Source organism: Chelonia mydas, chromosome 12 (assembly GCF_015237465.2).
Source record: "Chelonia mydas isolate rCheMyd1 chromosome 12, rCheMyd1.pri.v2, whole genome shotgun sequence".
Lineage (NCBI taxonomy): Eukaryota > Metazoa > Chordata > Testudines > Cheloniidae > Chelonia > Chelonia mydas.
This window is the reverse complement of record NC_051252.2, coordinates 16802917-16827400: the sequence shown is the minus strand read 5'-3', so window position 1 is coordinate 16827400 and position 24484 is coordinate 16802917. Positions and strand designations below refer to the sequence as shown.

General features: G+C 41.4%; 1 long non-coding RNA gene across 2 annotated transcripts in view; it reads right to left on the bottom strand.

Annotated features, from left to right (window-relative positions):
- LOC122462585 overlaps positions 1 to 24484 on the bottom strand; it is a 54615-nt gene that overhangs the window by 18917 nt on the left and 11214 nt on the right. Inside the window, exons 2-5 of one of the 2 annotated variants that reach the window (XR_006285251.1) lie at positions 7442 to 7520; positions 3974 to 4102; positions 3779 to 3866; positions 2779 to 3641 (exon numbers count right to left, since the gene is read on the bottom strand). This is a non-coding gene — a long non-coding RNA (uncharacterized LOC122462585). Of the gene's footprint in view, positions 1 to 2778; positions 3642 to 3778; positions 3867 to 3973; positions 4103 to 7441; positions 7521 to 24484 lie in introns of those variants that run through there. The other variant, XR_006285250.1, reaches the window with a different exon arrangement.

The window sequence follows — 24484 nt, the reverse complement described above, 5'->3', positions numbered from 1 at the left end:
TCAAGGTTTGTGTAAGCCCTCAGAGATGTGCCTGTGCAAACCTCAAACCTCATTTCAGCATAATAAATTTAATAGATATTAAAGTGAAAAGAGACTATTAGGTCATAGGCTGACCTCCTCTATAACATAGGCCAGAGAATTGGTCACTGGTCATAATAATGACCTTGGGGCAGTCATTAAGCTCTCTCAGCTCTTCACTCCCTTTATTTCCCAACACTTAAACCAGATTTTAGTCTAGAACAAAATTCTGACTCTTACCTCTAGTATTCTGTATACTTGGTCAAGTTCTGCTCTCTTTATTCAATCCTTACTCAATCAATACTCGTATCGATTTTTATGGGAGTTTTGATTGACTAAGAAAGTATTAAGAACTTCAAGATCCAGGCCCCTTTTATGAAAGACCTTTTGAACATCCACATGAATTACTGGCATCAAGTCACCTTTAGCTACTGCAAAAGCAACTCAGGTCATACAACTGGGAACAAAGATCAGTCTCTTACCCGCTCTTCCATGTGTCACATTCTCATTACAGCTACTACATTAACTTTCCCAGAGAAGTCTACATGGCTACAAAAGCACAGTTTTCTCAGTGGAAGTCTCATACAGTCCTAAGGCCCCAATTCAGCAAAGCACCTAAAAGATGCTTAACTTTAGGATTGTGGTTAAGTCCCATTGACTTCTTCCTAGCTTTGGCATGCAGGATTCAAAAGAGAAAGCAACTGGCTTCAGAGTACTCCCACCTGATTCTAGGCGGTGGAATGGCTGCTGAGCCTCCCTCAAAGATTGCTTCTGCCAAAGGTGAAGAAGGATTCACACTTAAAAATAAAAGAGGGGGTGGTTAGGTGTGTGGAAAGGAAGGCTTCATTAAGCTTTTGATAACCATGCAGGTTTCTGTTAATTTAGCAAAACAAACCTCTGCATCTTGTGAAGTTCACCCATCCCTATTAAATTCCTGACCAGTGATACCTGTGACACAAATGGTAACACAACAAGGAGGGTCACAAACAAGGATTGTGTAATAAAGGAAACTGAATTGGAAGCCATCCACTTAAGCACTGTACCACCAATATCTGTTACTGCATTACAGTAACAAGCAGAGCCATAATATTTTATTTTATATGTATAGCATTTATAGCCACCCTTCAGGGAAAAATGTAACTATAAAGACTCCTACAGCCATCCAGGAAGGATAATGAGAGAGGATAAGTATACAGCTAGCCCAAAGAGAAAACAGCAAGGCAGAATCAGGACTTAGGCTGAGCTGAGCTAAGGATGGTTTAAAACACTTTATTTAAAGTTAACATAGGTAAATCATTTAATAATGATTGATAGAATTGCTTTCCAAGTGAATTATTATAAGATATTATAATATTCAGTAGACATGTACAAGTGAGTTAGATCTATCTAACAGTTGATTTGTTGTAATAACCTATTCAAAGCATGTCTAAACTGAAGGCATACAATTATTTATTCATATCTCTCGAATGTGTTATAACAATATATTGGAGGGGAATGACTGTTAATTATTTATCGTTATTAAGAAAGCACCGTGTTTATGAGTATTACTGTCACAGCCATGCTCTTGAGTTTGTTGTTCATTCCCTGCTTTTGTCTGTGCTCAGCACTGTGGCTCATCGCTGTTTCCCCAGACACCTCAGAATTTGCTCTTGTAAATACAGATTTCTACTTTATGAGATTGTTAAAGTGAGTGCTGTACACACAAGCCTATCCCCCAGCTTTTGGACACAATTAATGTTGATACAGAATACAGAGAATATATCTATCACACACACACACACCCCATATATGTCTGTTTGTATGCATATAAATAAAATATTTGGAGGTGCTACCATGTGATAAATTGAATAGCCATATGATAAATATGATAGTGTTCTGTGACAGAAAGGTTCTAGTGGATTCCACAATCTGTGCCACATTACCCAGGGAGTGAGTTATGCCAGTCATCCCAAACACACATTGTTAAACCTTTGTACCACACCCCATGTACTTTGTATATGCCATGCAGGTTACAGAGTGTGTATTTTATGAATGTTTTAGATTTTTTAAAAGAAATTCTGGGACTATTTCTTGTAAAGCCAGGTACATTAGTCATCATTAGTCCAATTCTGCAGAATTCTGCTGGAGAATGTAAAACAGCTCTAAAACCGCTTTTCTATACCAAAACAGATCTGCTCTTTGTCTGTGCAATTTATCAAGAAGCCACCATTTTTAGAGGTTTCTCAAGTATGTGATTATTTTACACATCTCTACTGCCAAGATCTGTCAGTTTCAATATCCTAAATAAGGATTACCAGGAATATCCCTAAGCAAGCAGGCAACAATTATTTTTAAACATTATGGAAACTTCCTCTTTCAACGTCGCACTTGCTTAGGTCATGCCAAAGATTTAATGGGCCAGATCCTCAGCAGTTATACAGCAGCATAGCTTTGCTGATTTCAGTGGAACTGTTCTGATTGCTGAAGATCCAGCCCCATGTGTCTTCTGAGTTCAGAAAAGCCTTCTGGAAAACAACACTTAGATTGTTTATCACCATTCTTGTTGTAGTCCAAATAGGGTGTGTAAACTGTCTAAAAGCACAGTTGATGAAGCTTTGTGAATCCCAGGAAGCCACATCTTAATTGAGGGACTATGGAAAAAATTCTTATTTACCAAAAAAATCTTCACCGCCCAATTCAGTTTCTAATGAATTGGGTGAATCACAAACCTAAGGGAACATGCTTTATTGATTCATTAACAAGTCGCTGAAGCTTGCCTGAATCCACTCCAATGAGACTAAACACAGTAATCCTACTGCATTGAACTGCAGGAAACGGCAGTGTCTCCACATCTGTTCTGATGGATACCCAATGAGACTAAACATGCCCAATAAGAGTAAACACAGTATGCTGCCAGTTTAATGGTAAGTGTGCATAAGAGACAAAGACTCACATTTTCTCTTTATTAGCCCTTACATTGTGCCATCAGCTTCTTTGTAATTTATTTACCCAAGACGGCTTGACTCAGATGCAGCATCTGTTTGTCATTGAGGTCTGGCTCTTCCCAGTTTTACAGATGGATTAAGTAAGCCACAAGGGGTCAGCCTGCTTGCCCACGGTCACACAGTTAACTATTGCTCAGACAAGATTAGATCCTTGCACCTTGGTATCTGTAGCCAGGTATCCAGTGTTTGTTTTGACTACCAGACCTTACATAGCATGAGACTTAATACGTATGTGTGTGTATTGTACAGTATGATTTATAAACATGCTTTTTAGTTATCTCCAGTATTTCTCATACAACTGTTAGCACAGAAGAGACATCTTCATTGAGGACAGGCAAACTCGGTTTACTTAATATTGGATATTTTCAAGCATTGTGGTTTCAAAATTCAGACTCAAACATTATCTGGTACACATCCTACATGATAGAGTACATTGTACTTATATATAGTGATAAATGTATTTACCATAAAACTTGATACAACAATAGCAATGTAAATATATTGCCGTTTTATAGCCAGATTTACTCCTGGATTCTGTCAAATTCCACCAGCAGACACCCAGATGAAGCCCTTCATCACTTCCTCGTTGGCAGAAATCCCATCCAAAAGGGAACCCTGGAGTCCCCAAAAAGGCATCCACTGGAATAGTTTTAAAAGAACCCAGTTTAAAATAGTACAGCTGTCAATATGTCTGCCTCTCCCATAGATTCACTATGCTAATAGGTGCACCTGATCTAGTCACCAAATATAGCAATATTCTTTATTTTGTACTTCACCTGTTTCCCAGGTATCCTGATCTCAGTGCCTCAAATGGGAGGTCCATGCACAGAACACTGCAGAATCTGGCACAGGATTTTGAGATATCTGTTAATTAGACAAATAAAGCAATGAGCAGTTTAGTGGCATCCAAAGAGCTTAGGAGAAGAATGTTATGCTCTTTAATTATTTCCTTATTTCTAAAATCAACCAACCTCTGGTGCTAACAATTTTCCTTTAGAATTTTTTCTCAGCAGGGTAGCTCTCTGTGCTAAATTATCACTTTGTGCCATACTGTATGTTCAAAGCAGGCGATATTCAATATAATAAAGTGATACTGAATCCTGCAATCAGAAAGAAAGACAAAAGTTTCAAAAAGATTTTAGAATTTAGATTTATACAAATAGCCGCACTGAATGCTTTGAAGTTTGCAATGGAAATCTCTAAACATTTTCTGTCTGTGTAGAGTGTATAAACAGACACAAAAACAGGCTTTGTAAGGGAACAATCAGTTTTCCAGCTTAACACTTTCCACTGTCGATATCTGAGAAATACTTTAGCCATAGGAAGTGTTATCAGTGAGGGTAAAATTCACCCTTTTCCTGAAGGCCTATGTCTCACTTCTGTGCTATTACTAGAGCTGCTGAAAACAGTCTCAATTGTAACCCTTGCAAATTGCTTTTGGCTGGTTGTTTTAACAGGAGCTCATGCCTGGTACACCACTGCACCATTTTAACTATCCTTGGGGCAATCAGCTCTTCCACACAGCTAACAATCAGTACCCAAGAAACCCTGAACTTTATTCGTTGTTTAATTAGAGTTGGAGTTGGACATCAAGAGCTGTTCTATTGAAAGATGAAGCCAAGGTTACCAAAATTTTCATAAAGATTTAGATTTTTAAAAGGTTGAGAAAAAGGATGGGAAAGAGGAAATTAATTGAAGAAATGCAGTCCCTATCTGCTGTTTCTTGTCACTTCACTCACAATGAGTGAAATGTTTTCATAGGTTCCTCTGTTCTCTTTAGTATCTGTGTAATTTGTTTCATTTCCACCTCTTCTGATGCACACTCTGACACAAGCTCCAGGGAGCTTCCAGTCTTTAAAAGGTCAGAGAGGGGGGGAGAAGGGGACCCACGAGACAAGTTTCAAATTCTCTTGCTCCAGAGGCGCAGAGCAGACAAATCAATTGCTGCTGGAGGAAAGCAGAGGAGAACTGGGAGCAATGGGCACAACAGGGCGCTCCCTGGAAGATCCTGGAAGGGAGATTACCTATGCTGAATGCCTCTTGGGGACCCCTAAATAATTGTAGTCCGGATTGCAATGTTGTGTTCCTGAAGTCAAAGCAATGGGATGGTTTGGTGGTGGCTGTGCTGGAGAGGATCTTACAGGTACTTGAATTTTTTGCAAATATTTCTTGGGCTGAGTAACCCAAGCCCACAGCCATGACCATATCAAAAAGCATCCAAAGACCCAACCATTCTGGTTGCCCCTTCCTGATATATTTTTCTATCTTTCCATAGAGACAGCTGGTTGAGGAAAGCTCCTCCTCCTAAGCCCACCTCTCTTCGATGCTACCGTGCCAGTGCCCACTCCCTGACATGATGTCCTAGCCCTCGTACAAACTCCCATAGGATGGCTGGCATAGTGACGACTGCTAAACAAACCCCAGCTAACCTCAACCTCAGGGTTTCACTAACCTCCCAGCTCCCTGCGCTGTTACTGCTCCCTCACCTATTCTACGTCCGCATCTCCAAAAAACCACCCCTGTGCTTTGATCTTGGGCCTGGTTGTTAATGATAGCAGTGACTTGCTGGAGGTAGTTGAAATATCAGTAAGTAGAACAACCGTCACATCTCTACTAAAAGAGCCTAGAAATAGATAAATACATCCAACACTATCAAAGGTAATACCTTCAGACAGCTTACAAAGTCCTTTCTGGGGGCATAAAAACCCTTTGCTACTCATACTTAATGTGCTTCTTTTTTTACCTTATTTACAATTGTCTATTTAATCAAGTCCATCTGTAATATAAATGTGATCATCATTATGCTAATCTCCGCACTAGACATGCAAATAGATAAACATCTGCATGCCTAATGTAAGTTTTTGTCTATAATGTTGTGTTCCTATTTACTATTTGTATTTTATGACTTATAGATTTCTAAACCTTTAAATTTATATCAGTCCTGTGACATATCTGCAAGCAGAGACAGTTTTATGAGCACTAAAAAAGCTGCAACGCACAACCACTAAATACTAATGACATAAATGGTATCTACTAATGGTCTCTATTTTTATTACAATACAAAACTTCAATATATTGCAATTACCACTGCACTCAGACTGAACCAATACATACTGTACAATGCCAATTTGTATCCCTATTGTATTATTTGCTGTATATAGTTCAGCTCTTGATTGCAAATGTTGACTGAATGCTCAGGTCAGCAGTTATGGCTAAAATTCTATTTACAGACAGTCTCACTGTTAACTAATACCCTAAGTTGTCACATATGCCAATGCATAGACATTTCCCAAGTCCCACAGTATTAATAGCATGTAAGTGTAGCATGTCTTAATGCACCTGTCAAAAACCCAGTCATTCTTCAAAAGTAAAACATGTCAAAAACAAAAATAAAAAGGAAATTATCTTCTTTTAGTTAAAAACTATTGAATGGGCATTTTTATTATAAAATATTGCAATGAGCCAGTGTTTGACAGCATGAGTCTGCAACAAGGTTGACAACATGAGGCTGCTTTTTCTCTTGAAAATAAATTGTTTTTAATGTCAAATGCCAGAGTCCTCATTCAAATGCATAACAAGGGCAGTACCATTTATTTTACTTTAATTATCAAAAAATTGAAATTGTTCTCTTAGGACTTTGAGACACGATGGGATTTCCAGTGCTGCCAGCATGATCAGAAGCAGGAGGTACCTGGGAACTCTCTCTCACATATGAATCACATATGGCTACAATAGGCTTTAAATCAGTCCCCTAGAGATAAACGGCAGTCCAGTCTGTGAATTTGACCCTTCAGAAAATTGCAGTGAAAGATGACTTTTCAGCTCATTTGTGACTCTCCCAGGTCTGTAGAATCCTACATGGAACAAACCAAGGAATACTATTTTAGTGATATTAGCCTGGGGAGAACTTCTAAGAAAGACTGGAGGAAAAGTTCTCTGCTACCCTGCAGCTTGTGTAGTCATTTCCCCACAGTGCACACTGATGGTCATAAATGGCAGGTAGATGGTTACCATTCTGATTTGATCATATTTAACATTCCCTTTGCATCAGTGCAAATGACTACAAGACAACAGACACTGTGACCCACAAAAATCTTTCCCACTCTAAGGTTCTCTCTAGTGATTACAAGGCCAAACTGGCAGATGACATCAGCGTAATTATTCCAGATTTATACTGGTGTAAAAATTGCAGTGTTTGGCTCCAGATCTGGGCATAATGCCTATTGCCAACCTAAGACCGTTCAAGAAACATGTTTCATTTCTCACAAAAAACTTTGGTGAAAACAAAAAAGTTTTCATTTTCATCAGAAGATCTGTAGAGTTTTTTGGATTTCTATTCAAACCCTCCCCCAAATTGAGAAAAACCTAAAATTTTCTTTGTCAAAAACGCAGTTTTCTCAAAAAAATTTCAACCAGCTCCATGCCAACTATGTACTTACCTCAGTTCTATGATACAGGAGTCTGGGTAGATGGGCCTGCTGGGGAGAGAAGGTTCGTATGGACCCTCGGAACTTGCCTCTGAAAAGATTCGAATGAAATGACTTGAGGGGGCCCATATTTGTCTGAAGTCACCTTGGTGTTGAATTGGGATTAGGACTCGGGGCTGCTGCACTGAAACTGCTAGATCATTCATCTTTTCATTAACTTTGTAGTCCTAGGTAGCAAGACTGTACGGAACTGCCAAGTGTCACTTCACAAGCACCATAGCCTAAGAATTTACTATTTGTAAGAATGTGCCCACAATGAAATTTTACCATTTCTGCCAGTAAATACAGCTTTTTCTTTCTTTTTTGCAAACATGCCAATATTTCACAACAAACAAAGCTGAATTTTCCTGACTTTAAACCACTACAAAAGGTTTCCATTTTTATGGCAAAATTTGCATGTGTGTTAAAAAAGATTTTCCACTGAATGCATCCGATGAAGTGAGCTGTAGCTCACGAAAGCTTATGTTCAAATAAATTGGTTAGTCTCTAAGGTGCCACAAGTACTCCTTTTCTTTTTGCAAATACAGACTAACACGGCTGCTGCTCTGAAACCTGTCAAAAAGGTATGTTTACCTTTGGGAAATGCCATTTCACTTTCATGAAAACCAGCTAAGGATTTGAGGCAAGCGCACAAAATGTATCACATTATTGCAAAATTATAGGAGGAAAAATTGTTCAACCTTCAGTTTGAGAGTTATCTTTCTTTCTTTCCATATCCTGGACATGGCCCTGTATGGATGCCTTTGGGAATGTCCCTTTCGGTATATCTAGATGTTTGCTAATTGGATATTTCTTGCTCTGTGTTTCTTTTTCTTTAATGTCCCATATACTCTTTGCCTTTAAAATCACTTTTCTGTCAGCTGTGTCAGCATACTCTAATTCTATTCCCTTTTTAGCATGGAACTCTACTTTGTCTGAAAATGCAGCTTTCAGTTGAACATGTTTTTATTTGGGCTTATGTACCTTTAATTTCATGTCTGTATGGAACAGAACACATTTAAACTGATCATTTAAAACATGCAGAATCCTAAATAATAATAAAAAAGAGTGATTTTCTGAGTTGAAAACATCATTTATAATAAAATATTTTGTTATTTTTCCATGTTTTTATAATAATGTTTAGAATATTGCTTTTAATTATAATAATGGCCTTCCAACCCATTCCATTTGGGATAAAACCTATCTGGCCTATTTCTATTACACTCCCCTTTAATGGCACTAACCTCTTTGCAGTTCCTTCCAATAAAATATTCAAATCAGTGTTCACTCAGTACAGTTTTAGGAAAACCAGACCTTCCAAGAGAACACAGCCAAGGGATTAAAATTGTGGAATCATCCAAGAAAAGTGGCTTGACACTATTTTTCCCCAGTTACATCCACCTAGCTAAATGATCAGTTTGCAGCAACAAAGTTGCTTAGTGCCACCTATGTACATTAAAGCTTCCCAACAGGGGCTGTGGTGTTCCACACCTCTGAAAACCAGCCTCTGGGTTTCCCACATGCGGTGCCCAAAAATTGAGGCATCTGAAGCTAGTGGAAAATTTTGGCCTTCTTCGAGTTCCCACAGTGAGTCATTGGCAGAATGAGGAATAGTAGCAAGGTCTTGTGTCCTAGCCACTGCCCCATAGAAAAGATACTATCTGAGTACTCTAGCCAGATGTTTTTGTCTTAAAAATATGAAACAAGTTTATTTGGAATGGACTGGCTTTTACAAATATGTAAAGTAATTCCTCTTTACGCTGCCAGAGGTAAATCCTCTCCACTGCTACAGCCTGAGTGAATGGCTTTTATGCAAGAGGCTTCTACAGCAGTCTGAGGAGAGGATCTTCCCTACGGGTTACCGAGCGGCAACAAAGCTCCTTCACAGCTGCCACTGCAGCTTCCAGGCTACAGTGACCCCTGTGGCTGCTGTGCTCCTATGTGCAGGGAGGTATGACCAGTGGAACCAGATACTCAGGGTATAGGAAAGGAAAATGCCTTTTTAAATGTTTGTTCTGCTCATAACAATATGGGAAAAGATCTCTAATGTGTTGCAATATGTTACAAACCTCTTGTTTTGTGATCCTGCAGATGTATAGCCCCAATCTTAAAAAGAAACTGCAATCTGAATGTGTATTTTATTCCAGAGTTGTGTCTGTTCGTGAAATACTGATAAATGCTACAGTGGCTATTCTTTTACTTCCCTTTCTGCTTTTATGTCATTGTCAATACCTATCCTTCACCTGGTGCTGTCGGCTGATGCCTGTCTCATAATTCTTTAAGTAACGGCATTAGACAAAAAATAAATTAAGTTCAAATAAAAGTGACAGGGTAGACTGTAGCATGATGAGATTATGATCTGAGTTGTGTTGTGGGGCAGGCACATATTTGCAGACTGGTGTCACTAATTGACCAATAGTTAATTTACATATTTTTTAATTATTCTAATATGTTATATACGAACAGAGAAAGGATATTGGAGTGATTTTTTCCCCTTATAGTAACGCTAATGAAAATTGGTAGTAAGGAATGTAAGTATAAAGCTATTTGGGGTCAGATTTGTAGAACTGTGCACACCATAAAGTGCTAAAGAATACGTAGCAATCATGAAGAATACTAGCATGTAGGTGCTATCCATAGAAATAAGAATGGGTAATTTTAAAAAAATACATGATATCGATGCTGGTGGTTGTAAAGATATTACTATAGCACCATTCAGAGGCCTATCTGAAATAAGTGGGTGATCCCATTTAGCTCCTTTTGACAAATTATTTGTATTATTTATATTACAGCAGCAATTAGACACCATTGTTCCTATCACAAAAACTATCACCATTACTAGCACCAATTGCCCCCCTTGTTTGTAGGTCATCTCTGCAAAGAGGCCAAGGAGGGAATTGGCATGGAGCATGCATTAAATTCTGTCCCTCTCTTAGGTCCTCCCTCCAATCAGCATTGAAGGAAGGCAGGTCAGCAACAGAGAAGCTCACACTGCTGTTTCCTATGTTGAACTTGGTTCTGGAGAGACTTCAGTCTCCAGGTCACTCAATCCAGCAGCAGAAATCATTGAAGCAATTAAGCTGGGAATATAGCATGGATAAGAGAGATGATGATAATTGCTGTGGTCATAAATAACAGAACGGATTTAAATAAACTTAATAAAGCTTTAGATAAGCATCCAGATACTTGGAGGCGTGTCTAGTCTGAACAGTCCAATCCAGTTTTGCTACATGGTTCTATGCTACAGTCCCCAACTTGCAATGCTGAAGCTTATGAGTTCCAGTCCCACTAGGGTAATAAACATTTTATCTATTTCTCTGTACCCATGTACCATTGTGATAGGTGCTGTACAAGAATATATTAGATGGATCGATATAACAGATGACTCCTTATGAAATCACTAGAAAGCTGAACTCTCGGGACAAAGGTGGTGAAGACAGAATCTAGGAGAATAAGACGCTAAAGTCAATTAATCTTATAAGAGAAAATAGAACATTATAACAATAGAATGGCTGGAGGGTAGTTGTATTCAGAGGAGAAGGAGGAAGGGTGTGGTGGAGTCAGTTGTCAAAGACGGCATGATAGCTGTGGCTCAGACAGTCAGAATAGAAGACAGCAGTCAGAAGTAATGCAAATACTGGGGCTGATCCTTGCTCATCAAAATCTCCTGCTGACTTCATTGAGAGTTTTGAGCATGTGAGGAATGTAGGCCTGGGCCCGATACTATAATGTTGTGGGAATGGTTTTATGGAAGCATTAATAAAAGACCCTAAAAAATTACGACCAGTGATGGTGGCTAATCATTTGTGTATAAGAACTGAGAAGGATGCAATACTCATGGTGAACTAAATAGCAAGTGGTGAGATATAAAAGAAGATGTAGAAATGATGACTAAGGCCTGGTCTACACTATGAGTTTATGTCAGATTTAGCAGCGTTAAATCGAATTAACCCTGCACCTGTCCACACAACGAAGCCATTTTTTTTGACATAAAGGGCTTTTAAAACTGATTTCTGTACTCCTTCCCAACCAGTGGCTTAGCGCTGAAATTGACATCATCGTTTCAAATTAGGGTGAGTGTGGATGCAATGCGAAGGTATTGGCCTCAAGGAGCTATCCCACAGTGCACCATTGTGACCGCTCTGGACAGCACTCTGAACTCGGATGCACTGGCCAGGTGTACAGGAAAAGCCCCGGGAACTTTTGAATCTCATTTCCTGTTTGGCCAGGGGAGCTCATCAGCACAGGTGACCATGCAGTCCCAGAATCAAAAAAGAGCTCCAGCATGGACCGAATGGGAGGTACTGGATCTGATTGTTATATGGGGAGAGGAATCCATGCTATCAGAACTATGTTCCAAAAGATGAAATGCCAAAACATTTCAAAATATCTCAGAGGCCATGAGGGACAGAGGCTACATCAGGGACGCAACACACGTGCCACGTGAAACTTAAGGAGCTCAGACAAGCGTACCAGAAAACCAAAGTATCAAACGGACACTCCAGGACAGAGCCCAGACATACCACTTCTACGTTGAGCTGCATGCAATTCTAAGGGGGGCCACCACCACTACCCCACCCCTGTCCGTGGATTCCGATGATGGGGTACCCTCCGCCATGGCTGAGGATTTTGTGGATGGGGAAGATGAGGAGGAGGAGGAAGAGCTTGAGGAGAGCACACAGCATACCGTTCTCCCCGACAGCCAGGATCTTTTTATCACCCTGGCTGAAATACCCTCCCAACCGAACGAAGCCGAAGAACGGACCTCTGGTGAGTGTACCTTTTTAAATATAATACATGTTATAAAGCAAGCATTTTTTAATGATTAAGTAGCCCTGAGGACTTGGGATGCATTCGTGGCCAGTACAGCTACTGGAAAAGTCTGTTAACATGCCTGGGGATGGAGCGGAAATCCTCCAGGGACATCTCCATGAAGCTCTACTGGAGGTACTCTAAAAACCTTTCCAGAAGGTTTCTGGGTAGAGCAGCCTTATTCTCCATGGTAGGACACTATCACGCCATGCTAGTAGCAAGTAATCTGGTATCATTGCGTGACAAAGCCTGGCAGCGTATGGTCCTGGTGTTCGCTGGCATTCAAGCAACATCCGTTCTTTATCTCTCTGTGTTATCCTCAGGAGAGTGATATCGTTCAAGGTAACCTGGTTGAAATAGGGGAATTTAATTAAGGGGACATTCAGAGGTGGCTGTTCCTACTGGGCTGTTTGCCTGTGGCTGAAAAGAAATCCTCCCCGCAGTTAGCCACGTGGAGGGGGGCATTGGCGCTGAGCTGTTCGCATTTGACTAGCAGGGATCTTCCCTGATACCAGCCACGCGGTGCGGGGAGGGGAAAAGCGATCATCCCAGAGAATTGGATGCGGGCGGGGGTTAGTTTGGTTTCTGCTGCTGCACTTTAACAGGAAAACCGCAGCACTAAATGGCCAACTCAATGTGCTTTGCTTGGTATGGGAGAGGAGGGCACTGCTGTTATGAAGGTTGCAGAAGCCAAAAGACTATGGCTTACCATGGCCACCTGCAAGCCGAATTCTGTTGCCTGGCACTGCATGTGTGATCTCTAACACCAAAGCCGCAGGCACTCAATATAAGATGCAAAATGAGACCTTGTACCAAAATCACATGTGCTACGTAATGTGAATAGTGCTGTTTACCGTGAAAGAGTACAGCCATTGTTCTGTAAAATGTATCTTTTAAAATACTTCACTCCCTTTTTTCCCTCCAGCAGCTGCAAATGTGTCAAGCCTCCCTCCTCCATCCCAAAGGCTATCTCAGATAAGGCGGCGAAAAAAACGCACGTGCGATGAAATGTTCTCTGAGCTCATGCAGTCGTCCGGCACTGACAGAGCTCAGCAGAATGTGTGGAGGGACACAATAGCAGAGTATAGGAAAGTGGCCGATGAATATGAGGAGAGGTGGTGGCAGGGAGATCAGAGGAGGCATGAGGCAATGCTGGGGCTACTGTGGGATCAAACGGACATGCTCCAACATCTGGTGGAGGTTCATGAACGGCAGCAGGATCACAGACTGCCACCGCAGCCCCTGTTTAACCACCCTCCCTCCTCCCCAAGTTCCATAGCCTCCTCACCCAGACACCCAAGAATGCAGGGGGGAGGCTCTGGGCAACCAACCACTCCACCACAGTAGACAGCCCAAGCAACAGAAGGCTGTCATTCAAGAAGTTTTAAAGTGGCCTTTTCCTTCCCTCTACCCTCTTCCCACACCCCACCCGGGCTACCTTGTGAGTTATCTCCCTATTTTTATAATCAATTAATAAAGAATACATGTTTTTTAAATGATAGTGACTTTATTTCCTTTGGAAGCAAGCTGTGATCAAAGTGGGGAGGGTGGGTGGCTTACAGGGAATTTAGAGGCAACCAAGGGGGTGGGTTTTCATCAGGGAGAAACAAACAGAAGTGTCACACAGTACACTGGCCAGTCATAAAACTGGTTTTCAAAGATTCTCTGATGTGCAGCGCTTCCTGCTGTGCTCTTCTAACCACCCGGTGTCTGGCTGCGTGTATTCAGCAGCCAGGTGATTTGCATCAACCTCCCACCCTGCTATAAACGTCTCCCCCTTACTCTCGCAGAGATTGTGGAGCACACAGCAAGCAGCAATAACAATGGGAATATTGGTTTCGCTGAGGTCTGAGTGAGTCAGTAAACTGCGCCAGTGACCCTTTAAACATCCAAATGCACACTCTACCACCATTCTGCACTTGCTCAGCCTATAGTTGAACAGCTCCTTACTACTGTCCAGGGTGCCTGTATACAGCTTCATGAGCCAGGGCATTAAGGAGTAGGCTGGGTCCCCAAAGATAACTATAGGCATTTCAACATCCCCGACAGTTATTTTCTGGTCTGGGAAGTAAATCCCTTCCTGCAGCCATTTAAACAGACCAGAGTTCCTGACGACGGGAGCATCATGAACCTTTCCCGGCCATCCCACGTTGATGTTGGTGAAACGTCCCTTGTGATCCACCAGTGCTTGCAGCACCATTGAAAAGTACCCCTTGCGGTTTATGTACTGGCTGCCCTGGTGGTCCAGTCCCAAGATAGGGATATGCGTTCCGTCTATAGCCCCACCACAGTTAGGGAATCCCATTGCAGCAAAGCCATCTAGTATGACCTGCAAATTTCCCAGACTCACTACCTTTGATAGCAGCAGCTCAATGATTGTGTTGGCTACTTGCATCACAGCAACCCCCACAGTAGATTTGCCCACTCCAAATTGATTACAGACTGACCAGTAGCTGTCTGGCGTTGCAAGCTTCCACAGGACTATTGCCACTCACTTGTGAACTGTGAGGCTGCTCTCATCTTGGTATTCTTGCACTTCAGGGCAAGGGAAAGCAAGTCACAAAGTTCCATGAAAGTGCCCTTACGCATGCGAAAGTTTTGGAGCCACTGGGAATCGTCCAAAACCTGCAACACTATGCGGTCCCACCACTCTGTGCTTGTTTCCCAGGCCGAGAATTGGTGTTCCACAGCATGAGCCTGCCCCAGTAACACCATGATCTCCAAATTACTGGGGACCGCGGTTTTAGAGAAATCTGTGTTCATGTCCTCATCACCGCGCTTCCATCGCCTCCTCGCCTGGGTTTTCAGGTGCTGGTTCTGCATAAACTGCACGATAATGCGCGAGGTGTTTACAATGGTCATAACTGCTGCGGTGAGCTGAACAGGCTCCATGCTTGCAGTGCCATAGCATCTGCTCGGGCAATCCAGGGAAAAAGGTGTGAAATGAGTGTCTGCTGTTGCTTTCATGGAGGGAGGAAGGGTTGACTGACGACATTTACCCATAACCACCCGCAACAAATTTTTGGCCCCATCAGGCACTGGGAGCTCAGCCCAGAATTCCAGTGGGCAGCGGGGACTGCGGGATAGCTACCCACAGTGCACTGCTTGGAATGGCGACACTTGCTACGGTATTGTGGACTCACACCACCGAATTAATATGCTTAGTGTGGACGCATGGACTCGACTTTATACAATCTGTTCCCAAAAATCGACTTCTGTAAAATCGGAGTACTTTCGTAGTGTAGACATGGCCTAAGATGGCAGCTGTAGTGATGGAAGGAGGGGAGCAGTGTAGATAGCGGAGGAGAATTGGAATGTATCAGGAGATCTTCACAAAGATGATTTGTAAATATGTCTTGACATTTCTAGTCATTCAGGGTCCCTATTCAACTACCATTCTATGTATGTTTACCCAAAGTCTTAGAGGTTGTCAGTTTTTGTAAATAGAAGTGTGAATTTGTTTTCCACCATTGTGGAACATTTTCTTTCACCTTTATTGAAAAATACTTCCCCCAAGTGCTCTGCTTATGAATAATAAAGGATGTGTTTATCTATGAAATATAGCCCTACTCTGATCCACTATAATTGATAATCTAGTCCATTTTTACATCATTCACCTTAAAGGTGGTGTATGCTTTAAAGAGCACAACTATTCCAAAAAAGGGTCAGACTAATAGTAAATTGAGGTGTTTGGGTCTTTTTTGCCAAGCCCTCAGATAGCTGTTAAAATGCTAACATTTTGGCTGAAGCATCCTTAAAAGGGTCTCAGCATTTTAAATGCTGTAATTGGCCAAAGGACTGTTTCTCTTGCAATCTCACAAAGCTCAGAGGACATTACTTGTGCACACAGAAGCATATCCAAATCTTTTGACTTGTTCCCAGAGTTTTGGCTCCAACGCTGCTATGAAATAGGAGTTGATTTAGAAGAGCATTCTGGGTATTGGCATGCAAATGAACATATTGAGCCTCCAACTTTGCTTGAGAATTTTTAGACCCATTAGTTCTAAAACATTAGCTTTTAAACTGTACCAAGCTTTCCTCAGGCCATGTGTGGTTTTGAAGCATGTACTCATCCTTAGGGTTGTTAGACATCTGGGGCTATGCTAATTTACACCAATTAAGGATCTGGCCCATTTACATGGAATTACTTTGTGTTGAAACATAGCTAATATCCATACAGCTGATCTACTAAATCAGACTGGCCCTTATACACTCTGCATCCTTGTAAACTGATACTAAGTCCAGTTTAAATGTTTGATAGGTTTTAGGACATAGCTCAACTGCTTCCCCTAATTCTTCAGCTTTGTAGGCTTGATTTATAATAAGAAGCTGATTATCTCACAGTATACTCTTGTTAAAACCACAACGCATGTATTGGAAGCAAAAAACTGCTTTAATAATAGAGCCTACCCTAATCGGGAGCTCAACTGTAAAAGGGTGAGTGAAAGGTTATAAAAGGTCACATTAACATGCAACCAAAAATGTTCATGGAAAATGGTGTAAAACGGAAACAAAGACAAATTAGTCCAAACAAAAAAAAACATGACAAATTATTTAAATCATGCTTGGTAAACAAAAAAGCATGGAACCAAAAATCCATAAATTGAAATTAGGCCTACTGGGAGACAAAATAATGAGAAGATAGGCTGTTCCACCCATCATTCCCCTTAGAGGTTCTAAAAATAAAAATAAAATAACACCCCACTACACCTTGGGGGAAAAATATGAATATGGACAAAGGCTACTGCTAGACTTGATGACAGAGATGGGGAAGGAGTGAGCTTCACCATCTTGGCTGCCATCCTCACCAGCTCCTGAAACCCCAGCCCTTCTTTATCCTAATCTTGTAGGATATATGGACCAGACCAGGCCAGAGAGAGGGACTAAAATGACACCATCACCTCTACTAGCTCCAGCTGAATCCCAACCACCACCCAGGATGTTCAGCTTTCTCTCCTTCCCCTGCCCCATGTGTTCTTTTGCTTCTCTACCTTATTTCTTCTCTTTCCTATTACTCTTTCCTTTGGTCTAATAAAGTCTGGCTCAGCGAACCAGGACTGTATATTTTGCAACACTGCTGTAAGCCTGTGACAAAAAAGAGGGACCTAAAAGCAATGCCCTAATCAGTCTGCTGCTGGCACAAGTTTGCCAGGTCTCACAGTGGCTGATGAGACTGTGTGCTGGGTCTGTGTTTTTCCAGCTGCGCAAGTCAACACCAGAGACAGAAGCTGCATTTTCTACCTTGGCGGTTCTTTTCTCTTGTGTGTTTGTCTTGTTTTGTCTTCTAGGAAACAGGACCAGATTAACAGCAGTGACAGCTCCATCCCATCTCAACTAACTTTTTCTCTTTCCCCCCAAAAAGGACAATTATAGTCTTTAATACCATTTAAAAGACTCAACAAAGAAGAGGCTTTTTCCTCTAAAAATGCTCAATTTTTAAAAAAGGAACAAGGGATATTCCTAAACTGAAAGTGTTATTTGATACTTTATTTCAAATGCTTTAATTGATTTTCCTTCTTTTCTGAATCTTTAATAAAAGGATTTTTATGAGCTCTGTATAAGCTCAAAAACTTGTCTTTTTCACCAACAGAAGTTGGTCCAGTAAAAGATATTACCTAAAGCTTAGAGTCACAAAGTGGGTGGGTAAGAATTGTGTGGTGGGTGTAGGCCTGTTGTTTTAACCCTTATCTTTGATTGCTATATTCCTAATGACAAGTAAATGATCATCTGTTTTTGAAGAAGCTGTCCTGGGTCAAGCAAGTTTGTACGGTCACAAACTTAGCGAGAGGATTCTATAGCCAGACCCCCAACCAAGATAGGCTGGTTGAGACAAATACAGCTGGTAAAAGGCGATATTGTAGTCTGGTGATCCAGTCTAAAGTGGGGTGAACTACAGGGTTCTGTTTGGGGAGAATTGCAGGGAAAGGCCTGGAAGGGGTGCCCACAGAAATTCTGGAAGAGCAATCTCAGGCGTGGCTCACCCTTGAACAGTAACAAGCCTATGCAGGCCCCCGGGGTGGGAGAGGGATGGAGCTTTGGTGCTAGAGTCTCTGGGCTTGTCTAAGTGTACAATACACAGTGTCTCCCCTAGTGAAGATGCGATATATACAAGCAAAAGAAATTGTTTTGTTGTTACAGTTAAACCACCTCCCCAAACTATACCAACAAAAGGACTGTATGCAAAGCTAGCCCAACAATATCCTATGTTACTTTGGGGTGTGATCCCCCCCCCCGCCCCACACACACACACACTCCTAACCAACATAGATAGACTTGCAAAACTTTGTAGTGTAGGCCTGGCAGTAGGCAGGTAGAAGTTGCAGTGCCTCACTAATTCTGCTCCTGGGCCTTTTGTTTGGGTATAGATTTCCATATGTACATTTTGGAACAGGACAGAGTCCAAAGGTGAAATCCCAGCTCCATTGAAGTCAAGGGGAGTTCTGCCATTGAGTTCAATGGGGCCAGGATTTTTACCTCAAGATTTCTTGGGGGTGGACCATGATGAGGATTTCCTTTTGTCTTGTGACAGATTTCTGATTTCTGCTTGGATGAGGAAGTGTTCTGACCAGGATTTTGGGGTGGGAGTACTTCTTATGCTATTTATATCTACTTTCAGGCCACTTGTAGAGTGCACAGTATGGCTCTTTAGGTGTGTGGGCATACAGTGGTGACCTGTGAGAAACTGAAGATGGAATGTTTGGACAGAAGATTTGGGGTTATTGCATCAGAGAGGTCAGTGGCATAGATAGTGATGTCTCTTGAAATGTTAGATATTGTGAACCTCCTCAGCACATCCCTATTAGCTTCTCTCCAAAGCCTTTGTAGACTGGAGGTTTACAGATTAGCAGGATGGTTACGTTAGTCCTGTCTGTCAAAGTGGCATAGCAGGACTCCTCTTACTGATTTTTGTGCCAAATATATTCCATACACCTATAAGGGATATTTGTTATGGAGGAGAGAGATTTTGATTGCAAGTATGCAAATGCAATCTGGGCTCTGTCAAGATGGGTTCTTTCCTTCCCATGCACCATCAGGAGTTGCATCATCTCACACAAAAGACTGGTCTAGACATGAGTAACCAAAGTACATTACATCACAAACCACACCACAGTGAGTAGCAGCTAATTTTAACTAGGCAAGAATCATTCATATTACGTGCTGGTAGTTGCTGACAGGGTGAGGAAAGTGAGAGAGTTATTAATGAAGTTGCATGCACACAGAATAGGCTCAGATTCCACAATAAAAAGTGTGGTACAAATGTCTAATTAGATTACATTGAGTTAAATTAAAATAGATTAGAAGGCATCTGCAAAATAAAGGAATGATAAACAGTAATTTCTTCAAAGAACTATGAGAATATACACTAAATCAGCAAGAGGGCAGCTCGATTAGAGATGGCACTGAACCATAGTGAAACTTTGTGATACTTTCTTTCTGATGAAGAGGTCTCTACTTGAGCCACAAGTCAAGCCTCCCTAACTATCAACACCAGAGGGCCTAGTTAACTTGTGTAACCATCTTTAGCTAAGCAGCTATGCCAGAGGTGGGCAAACTGCGGCCTGCGGGCCACATCCAGTCCATGGGATCGTTCTCCCCGGCCCCACCCCCACTTTGCTCACCCCTGAGTTATGCCATAAACAAAGTATGAACGAACACACACACACATACTCTCTCTCTCGCTGTCTCTCTCTCTCTCCTCATGGCACTGGGTACCGGTGCCCCAATAAGAGGGTTTGAGTTAAATTTAGAATTTTATTATTCTTGGAATGCTCAGATAAAGCTTTCGTCCTACTGGTGCAACTCTAGCATGAGAATATATTAAACATTGCTGTTCGGGAAGGAACACAATCTTTTCATTTTGCATCATGCAAGCCAGCTATTAAAGCTGAGCTTAATTTTATACATTTGTATTGTACATTTATTAAGGCTTTGTGGGATATTGCAAGTACAATTCCTATTAGTAAGTGCTAACATGCAAATACTGGGAATTGCTGAAAACACTAAATAGGCTATATACAAGTTTTAACGAGAGGCCTATATGTCCGTCCATTTATAATCTTTGTCACCTTTTCTTTACTAGCCTATTATTCAAATAATGAAGTTTCTCCTGATGCATATTTCCTCACTCTTTCTGTTAAATATTCTTCTGTAGAAACTGGAACACAAAGGAGAAAGCGTCACTGAGAAGGCTTTCTTAAAATTAAAGAGCTCAATTTTTGGAAACTTAAAGGATATTATTGATACTGACCAGTGGCCCTCAATGGAAAAAATAAATATGACAAGACATTCTTGTGTCACATGTGGAAAATAGAGATGGTGATAACTTTTTCCAGAAAAAGAAGAAAGACTAAAGATCCTAAAGAAAGCATATTGTGGTGGCTGAGTTTTCCTGGTCAGTTACTGAAAGAACTTGGTGCTCTAGACAAAAGGAGTTCATTGGGAACAGATAAAGGTTGGTGGTTCCCCTCTGCATTAGCTTATTCTTGGATAATAGGAAAGAATCACAGACCCATTGTGTCACCTGTTTATTTTTTAATTGGAAAGAAAGGCTCCTTATTTCAAATATATTGGTAAAGCTGAAGAGATGCTAGTCTCAACCTTTGAGGAAATTGATTCGTTACACAACATACCAGTGTCTGCACACACACAGAACATGACCTAAACAATCAGACCAGACAATGTCAGATCAAAAAGGAATTTATTCAACATTAACTGCAGTGGCCATTTTCAAAGTTAAAACAGTGATGAGAGTGCAGGCCATTGGTGGCGGCAGGCTATACACCCCCATTGTTCACCTTCATACATACCAGTGGTGTAATATCTGGGACAAGAGGAAAAAAGGAACATCCACATCATGTTACTATATCATTGATGCCCCCCCATCAGGTCTTCTGCAGTCTTACTACTAATCCCACACAAAGGGCTTCACCTGTGGAAGGCACTGTCTTGAGAATGTGATCAGTGCTCCATCCACTGGTGGTAGAAACATTTCCATTATGGTGGTGGAACCAGTCCAGCACTCCACACTGGTGACAATCACTGATGCTTGACCTGGGTAGCAGCAGTGATTGACTGCTGGCAGAGAGTGCTCACATTATTTACAGTAGTTATGCTTTGTGTTAGTCATAGACTCACAGAAACATAGAGCTAGACAAGACCTTGAGAAGTCATCAAGTCCAACCCCCTGCACTGAGGAAGGGCCAAGTAAACCTAGACAACCCTGGTAGGTATTTATCCAACATGTTTTAAAAGAATGCTCCTGGGGGCATTCCGCATCACTGCGCATGCACAGAATTCATGTTCCCGGCAGATTTCTTTGCTTCGCCGCAGAAAAATGACTTCTGACGGGGAAGCCAAGGGAAGCCTAAAAGATTGGTCATGTACCCCTCCCTAGCAGCACAAGCAGGTGGGTTCGGGTGCCCAGAGCAGCCGGTAGAGATGTAAATCTCCACTGGGACGGGGCGGGGCTGAGCAGTCATGCATTTGGGAGGGAGAGAGACACTCTGTCCCTCTTGCTCGCTAATGCAGCACACTTGGTGTGGTAAGGCAAGGCTTTGGAGTGTTTCTGAGGTAGGCATAGAGCAGAGCAGAGCAGAATGTAGCAGCCTGCCCCGTTACTTCTGGTCCTACCTTCAGGAAGCATGGAGAACAATAGATCACCGTCTTCTTTATAATAAACCTTAACATAGTTGAAGACTTATCAGGTCTTCCCTCACTCTTCTTTTCCCAAGACAAAACATACTCAGGTTTTTTAAAACCTTTGCTCATTAGGTCATGTTTTCTAAACCTATTATCATTTTTGTTGCCCCTTTGAACTCTCTCCAGTTTGTCCACATTTTTCCTCAAAGGTGGTGTCCAGAATTGCACACAGTACTCCAGCTGAGGCATCACCAGTACCAAGCGGAGTGAGACAATTACCTTCCATATCTTATATATGACACTTCTGTTAATACATTCCAGAATGGTATTAGCCTTTTTTTGCAGCTGCATCTCATTATTTATTCCTATTCAGTTTGTGATCCACTGTAACCTCCAGATCCTATTCAGCATGACCACCATCTAGTCAGTTATTCCCTATTTGTAGCTGTGCACTTGATTTTTCCTTCCTAACTGAAGTACTTTGACTTTGCACTTGTATTTATTGAATTTCCATCTTGCTGAATTCAGACCAATTTGTCAAGGTCATTTTGAATTCTAAGCCTGTCCTCCAGAGTGCTCGCAACCTTTCCCAGCTTGATGTCATCTGCAGATTTTATAAGCATATTGTCCACTCTTGTAATCCAACTCAATGATATTGAATAGTAGTGGACCCAGGACTCACCCCTGAGGGGCCCCACTAGATACACCCTCCCAGTTTGACAGGGAATCATTCATAACTACTCTAATTATTGTATTTCAACCAATTGTGCACCTACATTACAGTAATTTCACTTAGACCACATTTCCCTAGTTTGCTTTGAGAATGTCATGAAGGACTGTGTCAAAAGCCTTACTAGGAGAAGTAGTTCCTGATGTTGATAGTAGAGGGACTCCATGCTGACAGCTGCATTTGGCATTTCCCAGTTAGAGTTCTGTATTGGGTGGCAGGTGGATCTTCCTTTATTTTTCTGTCATGCCCAAATCCTCACTCAGGCAAAATCCTACAGAATAGTGAGTTTTGTCTGAATAAAGACTGAGTACTTTATGATCTGGGCTTTAGTGCACTTAAAAGCTATGAAAGACAGTCTTTTTCGCCAATACATTATTTGGCATAAGTATTGATTGGACTATATTTTTATGATTTGTTGTTTTCTTTAAACATGGATTCTTATTATCCAACAGGAAGACACCTGTGATTATTTTCTCTTTCTGTTTACAAATTATTATTTTTTGGCTTAACCCTTTTTTTAAAACCAGTTTTCATTGTGCACCTTTTTCATTCACTTTGAGCTGCTTTTAATAGATTCTGTCATTTGTGAATGCTTTTGGCTTTTCTTTTGCATCTTTATGAAGTTGCTTTTTCCAGAGCAGACTGTGCTTTTGGGTTTTGGTCCTGGTTCTTTTCTTTTGTTCTGCAGTATTTTGAAGTATAAATTTACATCTGTTATACAGTCACCCAGCTTTTGATTTTATTGTGTTTTCCATGACTCCTGATGTTGCCTTTTTATTGTGCCTTGAAAGATAATTCATAAAGGTATCAAAAGTATGTTATACTGTACAAAAATGAAGTTCTCTGTGATTGGAATTCACTCACTCCCCCCCGGATTTTGCTATGGATTGATACTCCCTAGGAATTTTTTTCAAAATTTCTTTTTATTATCTTGCTGGACTGATGTTTCTTTTCAACAAAGAGGACACCATGATACCAGCCAGAACAAGTGACATAACATGAAGAGGAAGAGAAAAAAATACCAAGTCATGCTAAAAAGGGAGAAGAAATGGAGCTGAAATAGAATAGGGAGAGAGGCTTAACCTGCACTAAGTTGCAAGAGAGAAGGGGATGAAATGCAGCTGTAACTGAAAGGACATCGCAGACTGGGCTGTATGAGATAATTAAATAGACCAAGAAAGACTGAATGAGAGAAATAAACAGAATTGAACTAGAAGAATTTAGAATAGGTGCCTGGTCACTTTTTAGCTTGGCCCATTATCCATACTACTCTATTTTCACCTCCTTATCTCCACCTAGTTCTAGCCTCCATATAAACTAAGCTGAATTGGAAATGGAAAGTGGTTATCCCTTTTCTTTTCCAGTTCTTCAGTTTAGTATAGCTGTTCTCCTTTTCTTCCCTGGCCATATTTATCTCTTCCCTATTTCAAGACATGAGAAGGCTCAAGGGAAGCAAATGTCCTATCCTGCACACTCCCAAGTTGGCACACGATTCTAGAACATGAGGCACATTTTAGGGAAACGCATGCATGAAGTACATAAAGACAGGCCAACATTTGAAATTTCAGGCACCTATGTTTGAAAGTGCTGGACATACTGTGCAATACTCGGATACACAGGGCCGGCTCAAGGATATTTGCCAACCCAAGCAAAAAAATTTTTGGCCGCCCCCACTTTTTTTCGTGTCCCCCCGCCCCCAGCTCCGCGCCAACTCCGCCCCTTCCCAACCCCTTCCCCAAATCCCCAGCCCTGCCTCCTTCCCTGGGCATGCCGCATTACCCCCCCCCCCCCGCATTGCTTCCTGCAGCTCCCCCCCGGCAACCCTCCACCCTAGC